We start from the raw sequence: 10,726 nt of genomic DNA, 5'->3' as shown, positions 1-10,726 counted from the left end.
TCCAATAGTGGTCCCGCCCTGACTGGCCTTTCGGCCTACCATCGGATCCCTTGGGCTTCTTCCCCTAAGCCCCCATCGTTAGCCCCTCCGCTGCCTTCCTTTTCCGGATGTGCTCCAGTTCAATCTCCTATTCCCTAGCCCTGGCAATCATGGAGTCCAGGGTAGGGCAAGCTGAGAAACCGACATGCTCTCGGTTGTCAGCTTGTAGGATGTCATGGTAGCGGGTCGTCTTCATGTCCTCATCACCCGCATATTGGGGCACCAACAATGCCCTCTCTCAGAACTTGGCAGTGATCTCCGCCACAGTCTCCGTTGACTGTCTCATATCCAAGAACTCCCTGGCCAGCTGCTGAATCTCCAAAGCTAGCATAAACTCCACCCTAAATTTGGTCACAAAGTTTGACCATGTCATAGCCTCAACAACCGAGGCTCCCAGAGAGTCAGCAACCGACTCCCACGAATCTCTGGCCCTGTCTCTCAAACACCCTGCAACGAAATGGACCTTCGACCCATCCGGGCAGAAGCTTGTCAGCTGTGCAGACTCAATGTCTACGATCCATCTGCTAGCAGCAATGGGGTCTTTCACCCCATGGAAATCTGGCGCACCACTCCCTTTGAAGTCCTTAAAGGACAGTGTGCTTGGACCCGACTGGCTGGTCTCCATGTCACTCCTGAACGCACTGAGGCGATCCTCCATCATGTCACACCCCCAAACCAAAGATGGTGGAAACATCCGGGGGTGGAGGACTTCATGTATAGTATCACAACAACGTGCATAATAGTGCTCAAAGTAAATACAACCATCATAAATATAATTGAAAAAGTTACACTAAAGTATATGTTTACATGTTTCAAAATCAATTACATTATGATGATAAAAGTAAATTGTTGACAGTTTAACGTCCCATCCTCAAAGTGCTGAAGTTTTCCTGTTTCATTGATTTCCTGAGAATACAAGTAGTTTTGAAAAAGGGTCAACAATTAAGTTGGTGAGTTCATAAGAGTTTTGTTTGAAGTAGAAACCGTTTTCCTTGTAAAATCGATATTGTTTGATTTCCAGAAAATCCAATATTTTCTTAGTTAAGTGTGAATAGAAATATTCCTATATGATGCATTAATGAACCCTAGAATGACCCATTGAGTTTCCCCTATAATCGTCCAACGTATATAAGTTATATAAGATTTAAGTTAGATAAAACGTTGAATATAGTGGGTCTTCCCTAGGTCCACAACCAAACAAGGAACAGGAGATGAGGCGGCACCACCAATTCTAAGCCCATCAAGACTGAATTCTTTTATGAGTCAAGCATATACGCTCAACAATTATAGTTGAAGTCTAACAATTCTAGATGAAATATAGTTTTAATATCATAATAACTATTTTAAGTGAACCTGGTACTTTGTATCGGTACCCCTTTTTGGTATAAAAACCGGCACCTTGTATTTGCACCCCTTTTGTATAAAACCCGGTACTTTGTATTTGTACCCCTTTTTGTATATAAACCCGATACTTTGTATTTGTACCCCTTTTTGTATATAACCCGGTACTTTGTATTTGTACCCCTTTTTGTATATAACCCGACACTTTGTATTTGTACCCTTTCTTTTGTACGAGTGTGTTACGTAAATGATCATAAACTATACCTATTATAGTTTATTAAAATGTTTGAAATGTATATGTACTCTAACTATACCTATTATAGTTTAGTATATTTCTTTGTGGTGTTTAAGAATCCCATCCTATGTAAGTCAAATGTATAGTACAATATAGCTATGTTTATCTTGCTTTATTTGGTACTAATGGTTATGATGGAGGATTCTTATAAATTCAGTAAGTAACTTCCTATTATATAAATATATCATAACAAGAAATACATGTAATATATGAAGTCATTAAAGACTTAACACTTTGTTCAACATGTTACAAAGTGTTTTGATAGTTAGAAGCTGTTAACTAATTCTTAACCTTTCTACACTGTTTTAGAAAAATCATAGAAATATCATACGAAGTCGAAAACTAGATCCGTAAATTCTGGGAGTTCCTAAATTGCGTCTAGTTTACTCATAATTTTTATCATGATTTTTGGAAGCTTTTAACTTGTATTAAAATGCTCATATTCACAGACTGGTCCGGATTTGTGTTTGAAAAGACAGGCTGTTTTGTAAAAATCACCATAAATTGTAGAAAAATCGTGTGGAGATGTGCAAGTAGTCATTTTAAAGCTAAGAAGTGGAACTACTTGCACCTAAAACAGTTTTGAAAACTAAAATGTTTAAGTTGTCCAAAACAGTCCGTGAATGGGGTTGAACTTTTCTGATGAAGGCTGTTAGTGAAGTTTAGTTATGTTCTTGGTGTTTTAACTTGTATTCCACCCCTAAAAACTTAAGAAAACATGAAAATATAGGGGTATGAACTCACCTTGAGTGATTTCAGTAGATAAGTGTTGAAGAAGAGAAGTGTTCAACCCAAGAACACTTGAAGAGTCGAAGATCAAATGTGGAGGAAAAACTCAAGATCAGCCCTTGAATCTCGAATTTGGTAGAGAAAAAGTTTGAGAGAAAAGTGGTGTTTGATTCTTGGTGAAATGAGAGCAAATGAGAGAAATGAGGAGAGATGATGTTTTGATCCAACTCTAAAAACGTGGGAATGGGTGGAAATTGAGTGTAAGGGACATTGAAGTGACCTAGGTAAGGTGGGGAGGTGTGGCTGGTCATAGAGTGGGTGTGGGGTGGTTGCTTGTGCCATAAGATAAGGCAAGGTCAACACTCCACCTTAAATAAATCACCCATTAGATTTTTATTATTTAGATAATGATTTTCATGAAAATATGTTTAAATTATTAATATTTAGTGTTTATTATGTTAAAATATAATTTCTGGAGAAAATCCCGCTTTAAAATCACGAAAAACGGGCTTAAAATGTTAAAAATATCAAAAAGGGGCTAAAAGTGACAAAATTCCGAAATCTGGCCGAGTTTCGGTCTTCTGATGCTGAAACCGAGAGGAGTGAGGGCAGAAACTGAGAGGGGAGGAGAAACCGAGAGATGAGAAGAGAGGGAGCAGAGACTGAGAGGTGGGAGAAGAGAGAACAGAGACCGAGAGGAGAGAATAGAGACTGAGAGGAGGGAAGAGAGAACAGAGAGGCGCGAAGAGACAGAGAGGAGAGAAAAAGACAGAAACCGAGACTCGGTCATCGCTACAGTGGTTCGGTTCTCTGGGTTCGGCCAAGCAGAGACTCGGTTCGGTCCTTAGTCTCGGCCTTAAGGAGCTTCGGCTCCTTGAGAAGGGTTTTAGTTCCTAAGGTCCATTTTTCTCAGTTTTACCCCGTTTTAAGCCGTTTTTGACCTGGTTAAGGGTCGGAATGACCCGAATGATTCTAAAAAGTTACGGGAAAGTTTTGAGAGAGATTTGGGAGAGATTTCACATACTTGGAGAGATTTGGGAGAGATTTGACATTCTTGGAAAAATTATCATACAAAAAGATATTTGAGAGAGGTTTCACATACTTGGAGAGATTTGACATTCTTGGAGAGATTTCTCATACAAAGAGATATTTGAGAGAGGTTTCACATACTTGGAGAGATTTGGGAGAGATTTGACATTCTTGGAGAGATTTCTCATACAAAGAGATATTTGAGAGAGCTTTCACATACTTAGAGAGATTTGGGAGAGATTCCACATTCTTGGAGAGATTTCTCATACAAAGAGATATTTGAAAGAGATTTCACATACTTGGAGAGATTTGGGAGAGATTTGACATTCTTAGAGAGATTTCTCATACAAAGAGATATTTGAGAGAGATAGAGTGACAACGATTGAGAAAGGTTTCATTTGTGACCTTTTTGAGTGTCCGGTTTCGCAGTGCAAGGTTCGTAAACCCTGTTAAGCCTTGTTTAAGGGTCTTACACGCTCCCGATGAGTATGCAACATTGTTTTATCGGTTTGGCTCGCCACGTACCACAGTTTTAGGTTAAGGAGATCTAGACGTACACACTTTTCGATTTATTATCTCTCATCAGATTAGTGAGTTGTTTAGTAAATACATAACGTAAGCCCTAGTACACAAGGGTTAGTTGAGTTGACCGATTTGACTTGTTAACTTTATTTGACTTTGAATTGACCAGGATTTGACGGTTGTCACATCATCCCCTCGTTAGAGGGAATTTCGTCCCGAAATTTGCACTTCGAATGGGGATCCAAGAATTCAAAGGAAAGATGGGGGAAACATTTCGCAGTGCTAGAAATTGTTTAGGGTGAGGAATAAATCGCCCGATGTCACATGATTACTACTATGCATGCTTTAATTGATGCTAGCTTTATCATATAGAGATATTTAGAATTTAAATGTCGATGTGAGAGACACGTACTGATATTTGCGGGCAGTTCCGGGGTGTTTTCTCCTTCGGTGATTGCAAGCACCCTTCCACCACCACTGACATCTCTTGTTCTTGGGCAGTGCCTTTTAAAGTGTCCCGTTTCTCCACACTTGTAACAGGCTGGGCTTACTCCAAAGCCAAGGACCTGGTTGATGGGTCGTGCTGGTGCCTTACAGAAACGAATAGTGTGCCCCTCTCTGTCGCAGTTTTTGCAATGCATCTTCCGGCAAGCCCCAGTGTGATGGAAGTTACACTTGTTGCATATCGGAAGGGTTCCGGCGTATGGTTTCATGGGAGTTGGCGTGGTGAGGGTTGTGGCAGCATGAACAGGAAAGATCTATTGCTTCATAGCGAGGCCCTAGGCTGATTGATCCTTTTTATTGTCCCAAAACTTTCTTTCATTGTTCCCTCCTCTTGCTTGGGTAAGGGTGGTTGTCATAGTGTCATGGTTGGCATGATGGTCGATGAGTTGTTGTGCCAACTCCTTGGCGCTGTCGAAGGTAGTTGGTCTTGACGCCAGCACGCTATCTTGAATTTCGAGGGACAATCCCCAGAGGTATCGCTCCAACTTTTTGTCTTCCGGGGTGACCATAGCGGGACAAAGGAGTGACAGATCACAAAATCGGTTGGTGTAAGTTGTAAGGTTGGAGCCTGCCATTATGAGATTCCACAGTTCTTGCTCCAGCTTTTGCACTTCGCCTCTTGAGCAATATTCTTTCAGCATCATCTTCTTTAAGTCCTCCCAACTTAACGAGTTAGCCACTGCAAGCGTAAGTGACTTAACTCTGCCGTTCCACCAAGTGAGAGCTCTTCCGATGAAGGTGAATGCCGCGTACTTGACCTTGCTCACTTCGGGGCAAGCACAAATCTCAAAGATTTCTTCGGTTCTCTCGAACCATTGAATTAGTGCGAGGATGCCCCCACTTCCATCGAAAGGATCGGGTTTGCCATTTGTGCAGTCCTTGTAAGTGCATTCCTTTGTGCGTCCTGTACTATCCCAGTGGTTAGAGTTTTTCGCTCCAGATCCAGCACCACCAGTGCTATTTGTACCAATTTGTGACATTGCGGCTACCACGGCTGCAGTTACTGCAGCTTGGAACATTGCGGGATCAAACTGAGGAGGTGGCGTTGGAGGTGGTGGTGCTGTGCTGCCGGAAGGTCTGGGTCTTTTCCTTGGTGGCATCATTTTGTCATGAGTTGGAAGAAAAAAATGATTAGATGGTAAGTTTCTACTAGCAAAGACAAGTCAGTTGTTATAGAATTAGATTTTTCTGCATTATTCTCCGATTTAAGAATGCCTATATGTAATTCATAAAGGAAGTCCATATGAATGAACTTCATGAGTTTAGTAGGTTTTGTATCCAATTGAAGCCTTATACTTGACCCAGGCTAGGTCCTTATTATGACCAATTGAAGTATGTTCTCGAAGGTTTGACCTACATCCCTATGATGCAATCTTATATCAGAGTAGGAGTAAGTTCAGAGAATGATCTTATGACGTTTGTCGTTTCAAAATCGGGTTCCATTGGTTGGTGAATAACATGATCCAACCTTGGAAAAAAATTGGGAACGATCCCGGAGCTAAATTACTCTAGTCCAACAACTTGACTAAAGTGGGTTTTAGATAGACTCATAAGGAAGTATTCGAACAAAGAGTGTCACAGAATTTATCTGACTGACAACGTCATTAATGTTTAAGATGTAACAGGCTTGGGAAAAATTGACTTTGTAGAGGATCTTACATCACATCCGGAGCAGGAGAGTTTTGGCCATCTAAAGGCCTAACCAAAGTACTTACAGCACAAGATGGTTTCATAGAGAATGGCACATAGGACATAGATAGAAAAAAAAATTCCTTGTTAATAGGGAAAGAAAGTAAGGCATCTACTACTGGCGGCGGTCTTCCCTCTGGTGAACCCTCAGTTCAGCTAGTTGCCGCTCCATATCAAGCATGGGCCTTTCGTACACCCTCTAGCGTACTAGGAGTTCTATGACTTCGGTTCGTATTTCAGCTAGTGCTTGCAGTAAGGTTTCATGGTCTCTCTCAGAAACTTCACGAGTGTGCTCAAGGCGATTGGTGCAGATTGTATGTATTCTTGCATTTGCATCAACCTCTGCGATACTATGGAAAGTTGTTCTACCTTGAATCTCGCTTCGGGCAACTCTACGGACTAGGATTGGAAAATTCTCTCTGCTGAGCTTCCTTCGTTTATGTTGTAGAAGCTTCGGTCTCCATTAAACGGCATAGGTTGGTCTTGCTCTTCGCTCCAGGTTTCCAAGCACTCTACCCAAGGAGGCGTCGGGCCTTGAAAAGCCGATTGAGGGTTGGAATTTGGAACACGGGTCATCGGGGATAGGTTCTCCACTTCAGGGTCAGAGTCAGAACCATCAGCATAGCCTTCACTTGGTGACCATCCACATGGGTTGGGTGATCATTCTCTGGCTCCTCTCCGAGTCATTCAGTATCGTCGTGGTTAGGGTAGTACGGGTCGTCGTGGGGAAGGAAATCCAGCCATGATATCCATGCGAGAAATGGGGATATAAGAAATAACTAAGTAGACGTACTAATTAGATAATTATATGATGATCTTTATCAGGTACTTCAACACATTGTTTAGTGCATACTAGTCATATGTATTTGGGATAGGATAGACCTTCGAATAAGCGACCCTAACTCTAAATCCCCAATCCAATGAGAACAGGAAGTAAAGCAAAGATCCATAGATTCTAAGTCTAGACGTCCTGGATACATATAATTTTAATGTATCCACTAAGAAATTATTGACCTATTGATAAAAAAAAAATCTATTTAGTTCTCAGATAAGTAATTATAATAATGCCAAAATACCACTATGGTATTTCATTGTGGTAGTGTTGGTAAGTTTTTAGACTTGTTGCCACATCACAACCATTCTTGGGCATATGCTAATCACTCCTCGGACCAACATAGTTGATCAGGCTATATCACTCCCAAGACTGACCATACATCCCCAAGCTTACCTATGATATCCAACAATCATTACTTTTGTTTTGTTCTAGAATGATGCTGACCTTAGTATGTATGCATGCATGTATACTTTTAACAAAAGCTATTTATTTCTAAAGGTATAGTTGTTTTGAAAACTTTAAATCAGAGACCTTAGTCCCAATGCATTTATAGTTTGTATATTTTATGTGGTTCGATATACTTAGTTCACTATAAACAATGCTCTGATACCAATATATCACACCCCCAAACCAAAGATGGCGGAAACGTCTGGGGGTGGAGGACTTCATGTATAGTATCACAACAACGTGTATAATAGTGCTCAAAGTAAATACAACCATCATAAATATAATTGAAAAAGTTACACCAAAGTATATGTTTACATGTTTCAAAATCAATTACATTATGATGATAAAAGTAAATTGTTGACGGTTTAACGTCCCATCCTCAAAGCGCTGAAGTTTTCCTGTTTCATTGATTTCCTGAGAATACAAGTAGTTTTGAAAAAGTGTCAACAATTAAGTTGGTGAGTTCATAAGAGTTTTGTTTGAAGTAGAAACGGTTTTCCTTGTGAAATCGATATTTTTTGATTTCCAGAAAATCCAATATTTTATTAGATAAGTGTGAATAGAAATATTCCTATATGATGCATTAATGAACCCTAGAATGACCCGTAGAGTTTCCCCTATAATCATCCAACATATATAAGTTATATAAGATTTAAGTTAGATAAAACGTTGAATATAGTGGGTCTTCCCTAGGTCCACAACCAAACAAGGAACAGGAGATGAGGCGGCACCACCAATTCTAAGCCCATCAAGACTGAATTCTTTTATGAGTCAAGCATATACGCTCGGCAATTATAGTTGAAGTCTAACAATTCTAGATGAAATATAGTTTTAATATCATAATAACTATTTTAAGTGAACCTGGTACTTTGTATCGGTACCCTTTTTTGGTATAAAAACCGGCACTTTGTATTTGCACCCCTTTTGTATAAAAACCCTGTACTTTGTATTTGTACCCCTTTTTGTATATAAACCCGACACTTTGTATTTGTACCCCTTTTTGTATATAAACCCGATACTTTGTATTTGTACCCCTTTTTGTATATAACCCGGTACTTTGTATTTGTACCCCTTTTTGTATATAACCCGACACTTTGTATTTGTACCCTTTCTTTTGTACGAGTGTGTTATGTAAATGATCATAAACTATACCTATTATAGTATATTAAAATGTTTGAAATGTATATGTACTCTAACTATACCTATTATAGTTTAGTATATTTCTTTGTGGTGTTTAAGAATCCCATCCTATGTAAGTCAAATGTATAGTACAATATAGCTATGTTTATCTTGCTTTATTTGGTACTAATGGTTATGATGGAGGATTCTTATAAATTCAGTAAGTAACTTCCTATAATATAAATATATCATCACAAAAAATACATGTAATATATGAAGTCATCAAAGACTTAACACTTTGTTCAACATGTTACAAAGTGTTTTGATAGTTAGAAGTTGTTAGCTAATTCTTAACCTTTCTGCATTGTTTTAGAGAAAAATCATACGAAGTCGAAAACTAGATCCATAAATTCTAGGAGTTCCTAAATTGAGTCTAGTTTACTCATAATTTTTATCATGATTTTTGGAAGCTTTTAACTTGTATTAAAATGCTAATATTCACAGACTGGTCTGGATTTGTGTTTGAAAAGACAGGCTGTTTTGTAAAAATCACCATAAATTCTAGAAAAATCGTGTGGAGATGTGCAAGTATTCATTTTAAAGCTAAGAAGTGGAACTACTTGCACCTAAAACAGTTTTGAAAACTAAAATGTTTAAGTTGTCCAAAACAGTCCGTGAATGGGGTTGAACGTTTCTGATGAAGGCTGTTAGTAAAGTTTAGTTATGTTCTTGGTGTTTTAACTTGTATTCCACCCCTAAAAACTTAAGAAAACATGAAAATATAGGGGTATGAACTCACCTTGAGTGATTTCAGTAGATAAGTGTTGAAGAAGAGAAGTGTTCAACCCAAAAACACTTGAGGACTCGAAGATCAAATGTGGAGGAAAAACTCAAGATCAGCCCGTGAATCTCGAATTTGGTAGAGAAAAAGTTTGAGAGAAAAGTGGTGTTTGATTCTTGGTGAAATGAGAGCAAATGAGAGAAATGAGGAGAGAGGATGTTTTGATCCAGCTATAAAAACGTGGGAATGGGTGGAAATTGAGTGTAAGGGACATTGAAGTGACCTAGGTAAGGTGGGGAGGTGTGGCTGGTCATAGAGTGGGTGTGGGGTGGTTGCTTGTGCCATAAGATACGACAATGTCAACACTCCACCTTAAATAAATCACCCATTAGATTTTTATTATTTAGATAATGATTTTCATGAAAATATGTTTAAATTATGAATATTTAGGGTGTATTATGTTAAAATGTAATTTCTGGAGAAAATCCCGCTTTAAAATCACGAAAAACGGGCTTAAAATGTTAAAAATATCAAAAAGGGGCTAAAAGTGACAAAATTCCAAAATCTGGCTGAGTTTCGGTCTTCTGATGCTGAAACCGAGAGGAGAGAGGGCAGAAACCGAGAGGGGAGGAGAAACCGAGAGATGAGAAGAGAGGGAGCAAAGACCGAGAGGTGGGAGAAGAGAGAACAGATACCGAGAGGTGGGAGAAGAGAGAACAGAGACCGAGAGGAGGGAAAAGAGAACAGAGAGGCGCGAAGAGACAGAGAGGAGAGAAAGAGATAGAAACCGAGACTCGGTCATCGCTACAGTGGTTCGGTTCTCCGGGTTCGGCCAAGCAGAGACTCGGTTCGGTCCTTGGTCTCGGCCTTAAGGAGCTTCGGCTCCTTTAGAAGGGTTTCGGTTCCTAAGGTCCATTTTTCTCGTTTTTACCCCGTTTTAAGCCGTTTTTGACCCGGTTAAGGGTCGGAATGACCCGAATGATTCTAAAAAGTTACGGGAAACTTTTAAGAGAGATTTGGGAGAGATTTCACATACTTGGAGAGATTTGACATTCTTGGAGAGATTTCTCATACAAAGAGATATTTGAGAAAGGTTTCACATACTTGGAGAGATTTGGGAGAGATTTGACATTCTTGGAGAGATTTCTCATACAAAGAGATATTTGAGAGAGGTTTCACATACTTGGAGAGATTTGGGAGAGATTTGACATTCTTGGAGAGATTTTTCATACAAAGAGATATTTGCGAGAGATTTCACATACTTGGAGAGATTTGGGAGAGATTTCACATTCTTGGAGAGATTTATCATACAAAGAGATATTTGAGAGAGATTTCACATACTTGGAGAGATTTGGGAGAGATTTGACATTCTTAGAGAAATTTCTCATACAAAGAG

This window comes from Lactuca saligna, chromosome 2 (assembly GCF_052625555.1).
Source record: "Lactuca saligna cultivar CGN05327 chromosome 2, ASM5262555v1, whole genome shotgun sequence".
Taxonomy (NCBI): Eukaryota; Viridiplantae; Streptophyta; class Magnoliopsida; order Asterales; family Asteraceae; genus Lactuca; species Lactuca saligna.
Note: the sequence above shows the minus strand (reverse complement) of the source record.